Source organism: Amblyomma maculatum, chromosome 10 (genome assembly GCF_055883805.1).
Source record: "Amblyomma maculatum isolate TAMU_Amacu chromosome 10, ASM5588380v1, whole genome shotgun sequence".
Lineage (NCBI taxonomy): Eukaryota > Metazoa > Arthropoda > Arachnida > Ixodida > Ixodidae > Amblyomma > Amblyomma maculatum.
Genome location: NC_139353.1, coordinates 39,096,330 through 39,113,742, shown reverse-complemented (window position 1 = coordinate 39,113,742; position 17,413 = coordinate 39,096,330). Strand labels below are relative to the sequence as shown.

Genomic DNA, 17,413 nt, shown 5'->3' with positions numbered 1-17,413 from the left:
ACGCATTCCCCCCTCTTTTTTTATTCTCAAGTGCAACCAATTCAGATCCTGTCTCGTGCGTTGCGTGTTTCGCATTGTGTGATAATTCTTTGCGTCAAATGAGCAATTTTAAGAACATGCTTTAATGCACATAAGAATAACAAACTCAAGGTCACTTTAGTTGCAAGACTGAGTTCTTGTTCATTTCTTGTTTACTCTTCTTCAGTGCTGCGATTTTTCAACTGTTTTCCTGTTCTTTTTTGGGGCTTGCCGATTCACCACCGAAAAAGAAATACGCAAAGTTGTCATTTTCCAATGAAAGCGGACTCTGAACATTGAAAAACTCATTGCACAGAACGAAAGCCATTAAACTTGTTGTCTTGACACCATGATTTTGATTTCGCAACAAAAAATGCTTAGCGTGCTACCAGACAACCATATCCATTAACATCCGTAGCATCCGTTCTTTGAAGAACAGAAATGTTATGTTATTTTCTGTTAGTGCCATTTTAACGACAGCATTCCGCTGTTACATTTCAGCCTTGCTAGATCTACTGGCCAAATACTGATTTGGAGAGGCAAAATATTTTTGCTATCTCTTATCAGCAAATGCATACACCTCGGAGCAGGAACTGAGGGCCCCAGAGCATATAGACATAAGAAAGTATGTCACCATATTTTTTTTTCTGCGTTTACACGAGCTCCTATCTTCAGAATGCGCACATTTAGGGTAATATTCAGGCCATTCACTGTCCAAAGAAACCCGTCAGGCGACTGTCGAGAGGTAGTAGGATTTGTTTCCTTAACTCATAAGGCACTGATTTACGACCTATTTGTGTCTAGCGCGAATAAAATGAGCAATCTGCCCTATAGGTATCGCGAAAGAATTCACTTTGGTTATTTTTTTCTTTCTCCGGTTGCGGTCTCATCGCAATTGTGCAGCCACGATCGGGGCAATGCCGCTACCTCCTTGGACTGTGTCCATTGGTTCCCGAAGCCACGCCATGATCGTAAGATAAAGTAGCGACCAGACCAGCCTCGTAAAACTTCCGGCTCTGGGAGAATGCTGTTAGGACAAGACCGCGAGAGCAATTTGCGCATAAAAAAAAAAGAAAGAATAACAAAGGCCGTACCAACATCGCGTTCACCGCCCATTTTGTTGCCAATTTTGTGTGGGTTGAGTTTGTTCTCTTTTCTACCCTCACAAACGTCTTTATGCGCTACCAGTCATGGTTCGCGGTTTCCAAAGCTGTATCGGATGTGGCCATTCGGCCGCTGTGGGTTCGTGATTGGATGAGAAGGTCGACAGAGATGAAAAGAGTGATGGGCAAAGAAACGTAGATGTTGGCCGTTTTGCACGAGATAAAAGAGGCTGGCACCAAATATGTATCCACGATGTCAGCCGTATTTCATGAATTATTTCATGATTTATTGCATGCAATTATTCCTCGTAATCTAGCATTTCTTTAATTAAGCGAGAGTTAGGTCTCCGGCTTTTAGAGATCAGGCGAAAAATTAATCGCCTAATATTTTTCCACAAGCTTTACTATAACCCTTCAAATTACAGCATCGAGAAAATAAAACCGGCCACTCAAATCTTTCCTCGCCGCGACCATGATCACAAAGTGGAGCCTTCTTTTGCGCGAACAAATTTGTTAAAGTATTCATTCCTTCATCTCTCAATTAGTGAATGGAACGATCTAAATAAAAATATTGTTTGCCTCACGAACCATGAAAAATTTAGAGAAGCCTTGGAAACGATGTTCCCTGCTTAGTCGGAAATGTTTAATAAATTGAGAACTACGCCTGTTTTATAGTTTTTACGCTCGTTTATTTTTGTTTTTCTCTGATTTGTGCTCGTGTTGCCATTGATCTACGTATGTAATATTGTTTGTAATTGTTTGTTAGTTCTGTATATCACTTTTTCTCATTTTTTTTGTTGTTAACATGTGATGACACTATGAAACGTTTGTACAATGTTATTATGACTTCTCCCCCCCTATGTAATGCCCACTTGGGCCTTTAGGGTAATTAAATGAAATGAAATGAAATGAGATAAAAGAAGAAGCTAGTACAATGGACGTAGATGTCGGGCGCTTTGCTTGATTGAAAGGAATGCTGCTGTGGCGACGCATGTGGCTAGCAGCGGCCATGTGCCGAAGAGAACGAGGCAGCGCCGGCACGAATTCTTCGCACAATGAGTCTGCTGATGATTTAGCGAAAGCAGCCCTGATTGGTCCTATCTTTGACATCCTTCCAACCTGCGCGTTCGTCACGGCAGCACGTTTTCGTAGTTATATTTTAAAGCGAGAATTTGGCACCTCAGGGCTTACTCCCACGAATGATTTTCATCACCTTCTATTCCCGTGCCTGTCGGCCTCGCAAACTTCATGATTACTTCACGCGACTTCATTGTCGTGTTTCTCAGCTAAATTTTCGCCTTTACGGGCCTGGTCTCACGAACTCTCCTTTGTGCTAATATTGTGCTGCGCCAGAAGCAATTGAATGTTTTTTTTGCTCTTTTGTCGTCGATATGCATCGCTAAGGAGGCAGTTGTTACAAATTCCATTACAGAAATTTAGTTTGCGCTTGTCGTCAGCGGTTGTTCTGTCTTTTGGTGCTTCTATGCATTATTTTCTTCTGGAATCAAAACGTTTTCCATCATAACTGGTTGCTATATTTCTTTATCCTTTACTTTCGTTATTCCTTTATTGTTCCTAATGATGTGTTTATTTTATATATATATATATATATATATATATATATATATATATATATATATATATATATATATATATATATATATTATTATTATTATTATTATTATTATTATTATTATTATTATTATTATTATTATTATTACTCCTAAAATTATTATAATTTTTTTTTAATCTGACAAATTTAAATTTTAGCAAGTCCATGCCCTACCCTCAACCATAACTGTCAGATAAACTGGTTTGCTCACATTTCTAATCTCAGTTTTGCAGAATAGAATCTAAGAAACTATACTCACCGTCTGGTCGTGGCCAATTCCCTTGTGGGAATGCGCCATTCTTATGAGGACAAAAACAACAATGGCGTTTGGTGACTTTAACCTCGGCCGGACGCTGCTGTCACCGCTCCTCAAACTGTCGTTAAATAATTGTGGATGTTGTCATCCCTGTTCATCGGCGCTCAAGACTCTGCACAAAATGGCATCGAGACTTGCCACCCCTATTAACTTCTCAAGGATTTACCACCCCTATTAACATCTAATTTTATTTTTTTTAACTTGCTTATATGCTTCTCGGTAGGGTATGCAGTGGAGGTGCCTCAGTTCGCAAGCCGAGCCAACGTTTCGAAAAGTGTACTTGTTTTCGTCGTACCCAGACGAAGACAAGTCCTTTGTTAAAACTTGGCCCCCTTTACCCTTGCCCAGTGCTCTTTAATACTGTCCAGCCATCTTCTCTCTCTCGTTCTACCCCTTTGTAACACAGTCATCTTAAATTTTCAGCTGGTTCGATACGCGTCCGTATACTCACTCACTCACTCACTCACTCACTCACTCACTCACTCACTCACTCACTCACTCACTCACTCTATATTTAACAGTGATTCAGTAACGTAAGCTAGAGCTGATTTGAGAAAATAATCAAACCATATTTTTAAACTTTTCGCTCTTTTGAACATGTAATATATGAAGTATCTGCAACGCAGCATCTATTTAAAAAATACAAGCATGCAGACCCTGCAAGCGTCCAGAATTCACCCGGGGCACTTGTATATATACTATGTACCTTATCGCATAGTTCACTGCGTTCGGAGTGCACGAGCGACTATCCACTTTTCCCCACGACCTTCCCTTTCTTTATTCCCCATTCTATTAGCTATGCACAAAGTGTCATCCCTGTGTCTTGCGAGGCAGGATTGTAAACAACCGAAAGGGGGGTTTGCCGAAACGATTCGAACTCCAGATACGGCAGTCGTATTTCGGCAGACCAAATTCAGGCACCGGAAACAATCTTTTGGAACGGCCCTTCCCCAAAGCATCGCCGTCTAGCCGCCAGCGTGGCATGTTTCAGTCGGGGGGCAATATATTCAAATTAGCCTGAGAGTGGATGCGCGTGCTCTGTTCCATGCTCGTGGAAGCGCACGACAGCGCCCAACTCATTGCTGGCATTCGTTTCACGTCAAATTTTTATTGAAATTTTTGCTGTTCTGCCTGTCGTTTCTCGCCCAGCTGCCTTAACGGGAAGCAACCCCATGCTTCCCGTAAAACATCGAGGGACTCCAGCGATAACCATCTTGGCCGCCAATTGAGGGAAAGCGTCGCCGCTGCCTGAGATTCTCCCTTGTGCTCACCGTGTGTCAGGCGACGGGAGACGTCGATGAGTTCTGCTCCTAACATTGGGCTGCGGGCGGCGACGAGTTTTACGGTTTCAGAAATTTGCATATCTGACACGGGTCTGGTCAGAGCGGAAGGGTTCCCCAATTCATGCGTGCAACCGGGTCGCCAGGGAATAATTAAATCTGTGATTCGAGTCCCTCGAAAAAAAAAAGTAGAGAAAGAAATAAGTGGAGGCGATTGCTAAATCAAGTGGACAGGCCTAGTTGACAGATGGCGGCAGGGTTTAATGATATACGGCAAAAGGACAGCTCAATCGATGCAAGAACATACGGTGCAATATTATTGCTAATCATTGCGGATGAACAACTTCAAAACGGGGAATGATCAGAATGTGCGGCAAAAGCTTTCTAAATCGGCGATGACGTTTAAGTAGAAGAATCTTGAAAATGGAAACCTATTTTGGTTATTAAAATTGCACCACCTGGTGAACAGCCTAAAACGGCGCATGGGTAAATTGTCGCTAAAATATTTCGAAATTGTCAACAGTTTCGATTAAAAAAAGTCTGGGATCGCAATGCGTGCCATCAGGTTATAACGCTTATGTACAACAATCTTGTCGTCCGTAGAGCTAGCTTGTTTAATGATGGCCTCATTGGGTAAACAACCAAAAGGGCGGAGGAGTAGCTTGTTGATAGGGGTTTCTAAACTGGCAAAAATGTCGATGATAAAATATTGCAATGCAATCAGTGCTAGTTAAAAAAAAAGGTTGGGACATCCACTGCGGCAACAATCCGAGCTTCCCACAACCCGCCGATGTATATATGATGGCACAAAAACCTGCTTCTTGAGGGCTGCCAGACACCTTCCTTCCTTGCTTATGGTAGAGTAACACCGCCTAGTGTGTCCGTCGAACCCAGTCATACACGCTGAATAGCGCCTATCTTTGATATCAAATGCTACTCAAATGCGCCTCATGTATTGCTTCCTGATATACAGTTTAATAATCAAGATCTACTCTAGCCTAAAGCACACCCACATCGTCAAAGAAAGAAAAATGAAAAGAATTGTAAAGCGATGTAAATTGGGCACGCCAATCACTACGACACTTTCACGATGAAATTATATTGCAGAGTCTGTAATGGTCGCTACCATTCCAATGTGCCTATATGTAAGATGGTGGGGGTGGACTTTTTTCACAAACAAGACGAGGGCAGAACAGCTCATCTTGCTGTTGGACACTGACGTGATCGAAGCAATAACACTGGTTGTTGTGTTAAAGAGACGTCTGTTGGACAAATCGCGCCTACTGAAAATATCCCATATGAATTTTGAGCATACGGTATTATTGGATATGGGGGATATGTGTCATATGGGACATATGGGGAGTATGGGTGATATGTGCAATATGGGCATATGGGCGATATGTGTGATATGGGCATATGGGCGATATGTGTGATATGGGCATATGGGCGATATGTGTGATATGGGCATAAGGGAATTATGGGTGATATGGGCAATATGGGCAATACGGGCATTATGGGCAATACGGGCATTATAGGTGATTTGGGCTGGATGGGTGATGTGAAATCCACGCCATATAATTTCTTTTCAGGTGGTGACATTTGAGCAGGTGTCCTACATTATACAATAAGAGAAGGCTGGTAATGACTGAAATTTTCGGTATTATTTATTTGGCTTCTGATATACATATGACATATGAAGTTGCAAGCTTGCATTTTTCATCTGTTCGTCTTTCAGCATTTCTGCAATATATCTTTAGTTTCTGCATGCACTTGCTTGGAGGCAGCTGATCACTAGCATTCCTTCTAATATATGCGACAAATCCATCTGGAAAGCAAACAAATGAGAAAAAAGTCCAAAGAGAAGAAATGGTCAATTTTATATCATTGTAAAAATAAATTATTAAAATCAGTCAAGAAACACCAAAACAATTCACAGTAATATAAAAGAAATGGAATTGAAAACATGAATTCTCCACAAATGTGAAGGATGTTGAGCTTTGTTTATGTAAAAGAGCATGAACATGACTGAAAAAAAGATAATTAGATCAAGATTCAAACACTCACTTGTTACAGCTGCCAATTTATGAGGGGTCAGGGCTTTTTTTGAAGGCTGAATGGACTAGTGTTTGGAAAGCAGTGACACGGGGCCCCTATCACACTCCTGTTTTTGAGCTCTGACACAGGCAGCCTTCACTGGTTCTTTGCAAAACAGAGAATCCTTGGGCCGCGTCAGGAGCCACTGCCATCTCTGAACCTGCATGGAACAGAGAAAAGCATTACCCTCCGCATGCATGCAAAAATAAAATATGAACAATAAAGGATAAAATATACACTTCAAAAGAACCCTTAAGCGAAAGGCAATTTCCTTTAATATATCTTCAAGGATATTTACCAGTCATGAGGCAGTTATAAATATTTTTCTAAGTTATACATGTTATGACAATTTGATTAAGCTTTGTATTGTTCACCAATTTAATGTATTTTGAAAAAAGATGTAAAACAGATTAATCTTCAGTTAAAAAAAATCACTCTACTGGCACTTTTTGGTGCCTGATAAAAACCTTTGTTCACAGATTGTCTACAAAAAATTTGAGTGTGAAAACATAAGTTCACTTTTCATTAGACTAGAAAATTCAAAGAGGTGTTACATGATAGCAACTTTAAAGAAAATTGCCTTTGAACAGTTCAGTAAAAACCACAAAGATTTCGGAAGAAATTGCAGACCGTAGAAAACACAAACTTGTACATTTGTAGTATCAAATGACTCATTATTTTCGATATTAATAAACAAAATAAATAACCCTCTATGCTTTCCTTGTTACGAGTGGCAGTAGGCAGTAAGCAACAGTAAAAACATGAATGAATACATAGACTTCTTGACCTTTCTTTCCCAGTATTTAAGTGAGATGGCATAGCAAGAAACACAAAACAAATGTTAAAAGGAGTTTTTCTGGGTGTTATGGTCACCTCCTTACGTATTTCTGTCTGCACAGTTGGACAAGTATAAGAGTGGTAAACATATGCAATTCCCCTACCTGGTCATTTACTGTTGCCAGTACAGGTACCTGGTCCCCAGGCATATTCGAAACCTACAAGGAAAGGAAAAGCAGTGAAACACGTACCAAACTGAAATCCGAAGTCACACATGTTTAAAGATGGGCCACAGTAGAAAGGTAAAATGAACAAAAAAACATATTGCTCTTGGTTTTGATGTTAGCTATGTGTTGTCTATAGCCACGAAGAAAAGCCACCCTTACAACTCTGATGTGTAAGCAATAGTAAAAACATGAATGAATGAACACATAGATTTCTTGGCCAATCCTTTCCAGTTTTTAAGTGGGATGGCATAGTAAGAAACATGAAACAAAGTGAAGCAGTGCACATTAAAAAGAGTTATAAGTTAATCTGGGTGTTATGACTTTGTCTCAACGTATTTCTGTCTAGATAGTTGTGCAAGCATAGGAGTTGAAAGCATATGCAATTCCCCTACCTGGCAGTTTGCTGTTGCCGGTACAGGTACCTTGTCACCAGGTGCATTCAACACCTACAAGGAATAGAAAAGCAGTGAAACAACAAACTGAAATCTGAATTCACACATGTTTATTTATAGATGGGCCACAGTAGACATGAAAGATAAACAAAAAAGATAATCCTTTTGATATGGATAAGGTTAGCTATATGATTTCTACAGCCATAAAGAAAAGCCATCCTTACTACTCTTTTGTTTGCATATTTTCAGTCCATTGTTCACACTGTTTCCTGAAGAGCTAGAAACGGAAGGGATCTGTATAAGTAGCAAACAGCTTAATGAATAGATCAGTGGTTATCAGCAATGGATGGGTTGGGGACCTCTTGTAAACCACTGAAAGTTGACTGTAGAGGGGGTAGGGATTCTTGTGAAGACTGCTGTTGCTGCAGTTCCAAGAGATCAATCTGGGATAGGGTCCATACTAAAGTGACCTCTAAAAATGTGCACTTGATACGCCAGTGGGCCACAGATGCAGAGGACATAGACAGAGGCAGCATGTCAGTATGCATGCTGCTGGAAAGGACTGAACTCCTTCCAACACTGCGCTGCTCACTCTCCCACCCCAAATGTTTTGCCTGCAGCCCCATCTAGCAGTGCAGCAAGAGCTCGAGTTTAACTGATGCCTGCATCAACAAAAGCTCTCTCTCCCTCTTTCATATGCAGACTCAATTTCCACACTCCTCTCCTGTGTCTTTGCCTTTGAGAAACTAGTTGGCTTTGAACCTCCATGCTTTTAACCCTGCAAAGCTGTTTTGCCAGGCCAGAGCAAAGATTTATTGCATAAACATTCTTTTTGGGGGGAGATGTGTGTTTGCAGACCCTCAAAATATTTTCGCAGACCCCCATTTGAAAAACACTGGAATAGACCATCTGGAATGCTTCCATCAGATTCCAACTCATCTCTTATACTGTTGTCAGCCTTCATGCTCACTAACAGTTTTAAAAGCCATGCAGATGCACAGTGGCAATATGGCTAACTATAGTAGTCGTTGAGCAATGGGTATGCATAACATGCACAACTACAGCCAAGATTTAAAATTGAAAGGCACTTCAGAGACAACTGTACTGGATGTTTCATGTTGACATAGACTACTGTAACTTAGGCTAATTTTTAATTCCCCATTAACTGACTTATTACATAATCTTAATTACTGAAAGTTGTAAATATCTGCTGCAGAGCCAGAGTGGGATATGCAAACTTGTATAGTGCCAGTGGAAAACAATCATTAAATTGTTTCCTATATTATATTTCTCATGCTGTATTTTCTTGCATTCTAAAATTCACAGAATATGAGAAACAAAAGCCACGTGACCAGATGCTTATGCCAAGCTGCTGTGCTGCTCTCAAGCATGCAGTGACTGACTGGGATTCCTGCTTTTTATGCACAATTTCACAATGAATGTTCCTAACTGAGCATTCCAAAGGAGAATGAAAAGGCTCTTTACTTTGTTTTGCAGTCAGCAATGGTCAGTGATTGCAGCATGCATTTGCACCTTCACGTGACACAGGCTAGAGATCCAAATATATACAACACTGTTGCGTCGCCATGCCTACAGTTGTACTGCTGCCAACCTTGCCCACTCATTACATATTCTCGACAGCTGCATAATAGCAAAGCTTAAGCGCCCAATCAAGTGACCTTTTCTTTCAAATTTTATAGGCTTTAAAATGCAAAAAAAAAGAAGTTTGTGAGGCTTACCATGCAAGAAACAATTAGATGTTTTCTGAAGTTGTTATAAAACCTTGCATATCTCACTTGGGGGCTGCAGGGAATAATGTAGGAGTTAAGTAAATATAATCAGGTAAGGGCAAATAACCTTTTTGAAATCTTAGCTCAAGTTGCTTGGAAAGCTTGTATAGCAGAAGCACTGAAGGAAGTAATGCACTGCAAGTCCCACTCTGAAGACCTATTAGTGATAGAATGTTCTGATCAGCAAAACTGTTTTAATGCTTCAAAGTTTGGCACTGTCTATGGAAAGTGATAGCAGATTGACAAAGAATGGTGATATGGACTTCTTATCAGCATCAATTTTACAGCAAAGCTGGCACAGCCCAGTGATCTCACAAGCTTTCTTTGTCATGTTTGCAGCTACTATACTGCAATTATGGCACAAAGTTCATATCTGGATGTTAGAAGAAACACTAAAAGAGTGCAGTGCAGGCACACAGAATTCAACACAGGGAGCATTCGTCTATTTTCATTGATACTCTGAAGAGGAGTCATTTTGACAGCTGAATAAAAATTGGTTGAAAGCATTGTGTACACATAGTTGAAACCAAAATGGTACATGATGGTTTCACTTGCAACTGCAGTCTGCTTAGTTCAGGAAGCCAGAGCCCAGACCATCTATGCATGGCCATCACTTCAGCTGAGCAGGCAATGTCCTTAAAGTAATTTATGAGTCACATTTACAGCACCACAGCATTATGCTGTGGAACAAGTCCTAGCATTCAACTGCTTTGTCAGGGGCAATGTGCTTGTTACTTGCTTTTATTTTTATGCAGTATTGCTTCAGTGAGAACACAGACTGAAACCTGCTGTAAAATGTCACTTCCTTTGCTTTGTAGACAAGCTCGATCACATCTATTCCCTGCAAAGATAAGTCAGTGTGCGTGCCAGAAGCTCGAGGTCTTGAGTAGTAGACATGGGCATGTTTGTTTTCCCTTTGCCAGTGAGCTGCAGTTTACCGATAGCATGTATAAACTTTCTCTTCATCAACGAGTTCATCTGACCTAACTTGATGCTTTTTTATTATCGGTGCAGCGCATTCACGACGAGGACGAGAGGAGACACAGACACCTGGGCGTAAATGCACTGCACCGATGTCTAACCAGCATGCCTAAGCATCTACCTTGTCTTCATTTTTTTTGCTTGCACCCAGGTTCCTACTTTCTCAGATTCATTCAACAATTGCTGCTCTAGCTCTTCATTTCATGTAATATCTTGCAGGAAACACTAAATGTTTAAAAATACACTGCATCAGGAACAAAAGTAAAAATATAAAGGAAACTAAAAATTAAAAAAACGGTGTTTTAATTGCAGCACTGACTGTGACAAGGTGCGATTGGACAAATTTCGCCACAGTCATTGATTTAAAAGGAGAAAACCTATAATGCCATTGGGAATTCTAAACTGGAAAGTGGTCGCCTCTTTAAAAATGCCACAACCACATGACAACTGGTAATGTGGCTAACTTGCCACTTGCGAGTTTTTGCATAAAAAGCTGCCTTCACTTCGGGCTTCGGCCCCGTTAGCATTTTTTGTGGTTTTGTGCCCTAGCCTTTTCTTCCAGATTTTTCATGAAAAAAGAAACATGTGGCTACTGAGATTATCATATTTGCTTTGTAGGTGCGTTTGCATGTTGATGCCCTTCTGTCAAATTTAAAGCGCAAATCAAAGGATCCAAAATCATGTTGAAAGTTCAGCGCAGTTGTGTAAGTGTATCTCGTCCTTTTGTCCCCATCTGCCAGCACTGCAATACCATAATACTCGACAACTACTAACTAACCCAGCAACATATCCAGCATTAGTTTTAATAGTGCTGATTGCACAAATTCAGTGATTTTTGCAATTGTTTCAGTTTCACGTTTCAAAATTGAAAGGTGGATCAGCAGGCCATGCAAATTTCACTGTGATGCATCTTCAGCCATCACAACTTGCAACATTCTCAGAGCCGGATTAACAGAAATAAGGGCCCTAGGCTAGAGTGCATGCAACCTCCCCCCCCCCCCCCCCCCCCCCAATTTGGAAGTCCCTCCTATCACTTCCATATTATACTTCTGTAAAGACCCCATTTCATTTTACCTACACCAAACTAAAAAAAAAAAAAAAACAAGGTGTGATTACTGTGATTGGCACGAGAGTGATGCATTATTTTTAGAAAGAGACCTCCCGAGTGAAGGGGAATTTCTGTTTTTGCAGCTCGACAAAGTCTGACAAAAGCAAAAGCTAAACAAAGTAAGATCATGTGGGGGCCCCATCTCTTCATTCTGATTTTCTCTCTTCATACCTGTCGCTCAACATTCAGTACTATGTGGTTCGGGCTCCCTTCTTACATCCTCGGAGATAAGGTTCTGTGCTTCAGCATCCTTAGCCCCCACCTTTATCCAGTGCTACATTCTATCCCATTCTGTACACACAACTGTCACAAATTTCTGTACAAAAAGATATGAAATACAACTAAAGAGTGCATTTTTAGTACACAATGACAGTTGTAGTTTCGAAGCGTGACGTAAGAGTACATAATTTTCAATGCAGCACATATTCTTTAACAGTACCTAGTACTATTTAGATATTCATACTCTCTCTTGCAATACGGCCCGTCTAGTGACATCAACATCTACATTTACACCATAAGACAACAGAGACAGCGCCACTGCTTGGCATCATCTGTGTTCGCTCCAAATGTGCAAAGTGATCTTGGGTGCCGCCGGCACCTCTTGTGCTGGATGAACAAACCAGAGGCTTAGGCTTTAGGCTGTGTGACACAACAGTTTATATGCTGCAGGAACACAAGTAAATTGATGCCTACAATAAGAAATCATATTGCCTAGAACAGCTGCAAGGTGAATACAAGTACAGTAATAAGGTAGAAAGTTGGGCGAGTTGGTATATAGACATGGTTGAAAAAATCCACTGCACTAAAAGAGATGTCTAAATGCTTAAAAAACAGGACAAGCGCAGACTCACAACTACAGTTATTTGAACAAACAGACGAGATATATATACAGAGAAACAAACAGATGCACCTGCGCAGAACTGCCAGATAGTAAAAGAAAATATTACGTTTTAAGTTTTATGTAGGTATAAAAATTATCTAATAAAATAATAACAAAAATTATTATTAATAAAGTTTTATCTAGGTATAAAGCAAGGGAGACAAAGGCTGGGTGATGCATCTATCACCTTTTTTCCTGATACAGTAGGCCTCCTTAAGTTCTCATGTTAGCCTATCTCGATGATGGAAAAAAATGCTAGTTTGTGGTGAGAACTGCGGATAGCAGCCTTGTCTATCTTTATTACCATTCTTATTTTTTTCTTCGTTGCATTTCCTGCAATGCACAGCCACGTGCGAGTAAGTGTCGGACGATATGGCCTCCAAATGCTCCTTCAGACATACATTTATACATCGGCCCATCTGGCCAACATACACCTTACTGTAAGATAAATGGAACTCATACACAACCGCACATGCAGGGGACGTGCCATGATCTGTGCCTAATACTAAACTGAAATGGGCCAATACTCTGGGACAAATCAATTTTTTGCTGTACACAGGCAAATCTGGACAATTTGAAGGGTGCAGAACAAACTACTGTAATCTCATAACAATGGGCGACATTCTTTATGTTATGCGAGAGTTGTGCTTATAAGGTATGATCTATGTTTAGAGTGTATAGTCGTGGTGTTTTTTAGCACAGTGGATTTTTTCAACCAAGTACAGTAATAACTGACTGCGATGATGCCAATAGACAACTTATTCCCACAGCTAATATGTCACTGATTCACCAAAGTTGCTGGCTACACTCAAGGTCCCTCACTGCACGTACTCGGTGAACACAGATGGTGCCCAGCGGCGACTGTCTCTGGTGTCTTCCGGTGTAACTATACAGTTTTGTCGATTTCTGACATTTTTGTTAGAAAACATTGCTTACTACAGACAAAATGACAACAAAGTTTGAAACAAGATTCCAAGCACAAATAGTATTTTGGCCTGTCCGAAATATAACACGACATTAACATTAATGGTTAGGAAATGACAGGCTATTACAGCATGTTACGGAGCACATATCAAACGGAATGCTTATAATTCTGTGCTTACATTGCTGCATTTAAAACTTAAAAACAAATCATTTCGCTTAATTTTCAAAAGAAAAGTGTTTATAACTTGCCAAATTTCTTGTGCGGCAAATCCTGGAGGTGGCTATGTTGATCTTCAACCATTTCAGCTTCTCCTCCAGCTTTGTGACCTTTCTTCGCAGGGACTTGCTATTTTCTTGCTCCTTCCTTAGCAACCATCTCTCAATAAGCTCATCACCCGAGCTTTCAGGCCATGGGAGTCTTGTCCGAGAAGGAGCAGTTTCTTTTTTTTTACTGCGTTTCACCTTCAGAATACAGAAAGTATAGATTAGCAAGTACCATCTTCAAGCATTCATGCAGCTTCTGAGCAAATAAAAGCCTTCAGGCAAAATTCACCAACTTACTTTATCAAATAATCGCCACAAACATTTTTGCACCCAACACAAAAACCTACATGTGTTATCTCAGAACCTATAGTAATCCAAGATCTTGATCTGGCTGGCAGAAGTACTGGCTCATGGCATCAGTGCTTCTGCCAGCATGACGCCTGGGCAAATGCACCCCCCCACCCTACTGGGATGAGCAAGTTTGGCTCCATAAGATAAAAAAAAAGACAACGTCCTGCCATCGCCCATGCACTGATGTGACATTTCAATAGGATCTATTTTTCTATAGAAGAATTGCATTGCATTTGCAAACTACTTGCAAAAAAGGCCCTGAGAGACACTGCTCAAGGGGATCTTTTTTTCGCATTCCTGCAGTAGCTAACAAAAGTGCAACAAGACTGCAAAGACATGAAGCAACGCATGAAGCTATGCCTAAATATCAAAATCACCTAACAGCGCAATGCATTTCTAGCATGTGCACTGGGTGCATGCTGGTCTGCGCCTTTACAATAATGGGCCACCACTGTAATGAAGAACTCAAGTTGCTTTATTTCAGATATGAAACTGTGGAGAAAGGAAAGACATGCATCCACAGTACAAGTGGCATGGTGATCAAGAGACATTTTGCTATTGCAATCAGTGCTGCAAATGTGCACGACCGAAAATCCAGCTTTGGTGAAAAAGTTACAGGTGTAGTGATTCCGTTAGTTCAAATTATATAGCCCATCACTTACAAGCAGAACAAGATTGAAATTTCAAGCTAACTGCTTGAAGAGCCTCGGTATATGTTACCTTTTGAGAATGGTGCATTGACTGCTAGCAAGCCTGCTCACGCAACGGATCTAGGTATAGGCTTTGAATTTTTCTCAAGTAAAAAAAACTGCACCACGTCAGAGTCTATGCAGTGATACGCAAGTGTCAATATAGTAATAGTCCAACTTTTTAGAAACATGTGCTCTTTTCTGGTGCACACCGATTACACACATACCCACTGAATCACACTGTTGTAAGCCAGAAGCATTGAAGTACTACAGCAGCTTCGATTGTGCAGGATGAAGCAGCTAGGGACCAATAAGTTGATTAGACGCTTGTGCCATGCCTCCTGACGTGTTACACTCTGCCTGCATGCTGAAATGGCAGCCACTGAGGCCCAAGTGCAAGCTCTCTATATATCCCAACAATTGCCTTTTTTCCCCATTAAGTTTACATTACTCTCCCCTTACATTTTTGACCATTGATTGAATATGCTCAATATATACTTTTCTGGAATCCTGTACACTTACTGGCCAGCTTTCTAGTTCTCTTCCTCCACTGCAAGTCTGCACTCTTCCTATACAAATATTTAGTTAATACCTTCGTTGCCCGTCGGTTTTGCCCATTCTCCATACCCATCCTTCTTATCAGCATTTATTCTATGCTTCTCAAGCTTTCAATGATCTCCGCTTTATGTCACCCTGTACTGCCGCATCAGTGGTTTATTTCTAGCAGCGCTGGTCCGACTTTAGGAACAACTCTCCACTTCCGAAAGTGATCCCTGGTGCCAATACTCCTTTTCTGATACCTCTCAGCACCTCTTACCCATTGTATTTTCATGTTGCTCTATACTTCATTACTCCGACATGTCTCTTCCCTTTCAGCTAAATACTGTTCCTGCTTTCCCACATACATATTGTCCTCATTCGTCCATCCTGTAAGATATCTGTATTTTCTAAAAGCCTCTCTTTACTTAATATTGATGACATGCTGTAGAAGACGACCACACTGAAAGTGACCACGGTTGGATAAATTTTAATGGCAACAAATAAATGCGCAACAGATGCAGGTCCCTTTTTGTCATTTGTCTGCTAATTGTGCTAGCCTATGTGGCATGCAGGGAGAGAAATTTATGGGAGCTAAACTTATTGCTAACTAAAGGACACGTTACACAGCACTTTGCAATTGAATATTGAATGTATGTACACATTCTATTACGTTTTCAGTGGTCAGCGTCAGATAATGTGAGTATAAATAATGAGCAGTTAAACTAGCTGGCCGCACTTCTAGTCGGCAAGCTCCGCCGCCCGTGCAGCGTAAACATTTGCTTGCGAGAAGACGCACGCGGCTCGTGTCACTGTCCGGAACAGCAAAAATGTCTAAATATGTTTCCACGGCCATCAGCACGTCAAACTGTATGCGACTTCCACATTGCAAAATATGCGCCGATTATAATATGCCGCGCACGCACAGTGCAGCGGAGTGCTGCAAGCCAAATAATTACATGCAAGCAGTTGCATAGTACACTGAGCATGTTCTTTTATCAGACACTATTCAAGCCCTCAAGAAAAGTCCGCTCATGCCAGTGCGCGAATGCGCACACGCAGGAATGCTCCAATAAAAGGGCGGGGAATGCGGCAATTACTGTGAGTATGCGTACTCGCTGTCCGTTATTCCCTTATTCAAGAAGGGTTAGGGGGTAGGAGGGGGGGATGAGGCAATTACTCTGAGCATGCTTATTAGGTTTCCGTTATTGGTAAGTACTTTGGTGCGTATGCGTGGTTGTGTTTGACCGTACACACAGCGTTGACGGCGGGCCGACACCGATCAAAATCTATTCAACGCCTCCATCACCTCATGCCGAACAATAATATGAGCCGCAAACTTACACAGAATCTACATCAGCAGGCAGTAATAGTACGATCGAGACAAAAAGTATTGCAATATACTTGTAACACATGCAGACTTACATCCAAGAAGCAGAACGTCGCCGGGGGGTAGGATTCTTGTTCCTCACCGTTGAACGTCTCCTTCCAGTAGATTCTCTTGCATTTAGCAGAGTCAGCGCATGTGACCGGGTTAAAATCTTTGATTGAGAAGACATCCGCTATGCTGTCCTCCCTTCTCTCACAACACAAGCAGCAGAGGCACCGGCGAAGCACACTGCGTGGGACGCGCGCCAGCAGCAGTAACACTACACCAAGAAAAGTCGTTTCGGCGGGAGCAAGCCGCGGAGGAGGAGAAAAGAAGAAGCAGATCGGAGAGAGAATTTAAGAATGCGGCGGATAGGCGAGAGTGAAGAAAAGAAGGCGGAGAGCGGAGTTTTTTCCTAACGGAGAGCGATAACTCGTTTCGGCGGGAGCTATGTGGACAGAGCACGGTGACTGCGGAGCAGCGGAGGAGGAGGAAAAACGAGAAAGCGCAGCAAGTTTATAGATGTGGAGAGATTGACAGAACGCGGCGAAAAAGTGAGGGAGGAAAACAAAAAGCGGAGAGCTTGGACAAGTTTTTTCTAACCCGGGAGACGCGAGGAAACGAAACATGGTGATGGTAGCAACTTTAATTGCCATATATACAAACGGTGGGGGAGAAGCCCACTGGGTGCTCTCGAGGAG

At 41.4% G+C, this 17,413-nt stretch overlaps 1 long non-coding RNA gene across 1 annotated transcript; it reads right to left on the bottom strand.

Annotated features, from left to right (window-relative positions):
• Positions 1–5,973: 5,973 nt before the first annotated feature.
• LOC146176215 (uncharacterized) lies at positions 5,974–16,973 on the bottom strand. Its single transcript, XR_014701170.1, has 7 exons — positions 16,769–16,973; positions 13,752–13,964; positions 9,559–9,622; positions 7,820–7,873; positions 7,365–7,418; positions 6,394–6,583; positions 5,974–6,154 (listed from the first exon to the last, which is right to left on the bottom strand). It is a non-coding gene; the product is annotated as an uncharacterized LOC146176215 (long non-coding RNA).
• Positions 16,974–17,413: the final 440 nt, after the last annotated feature.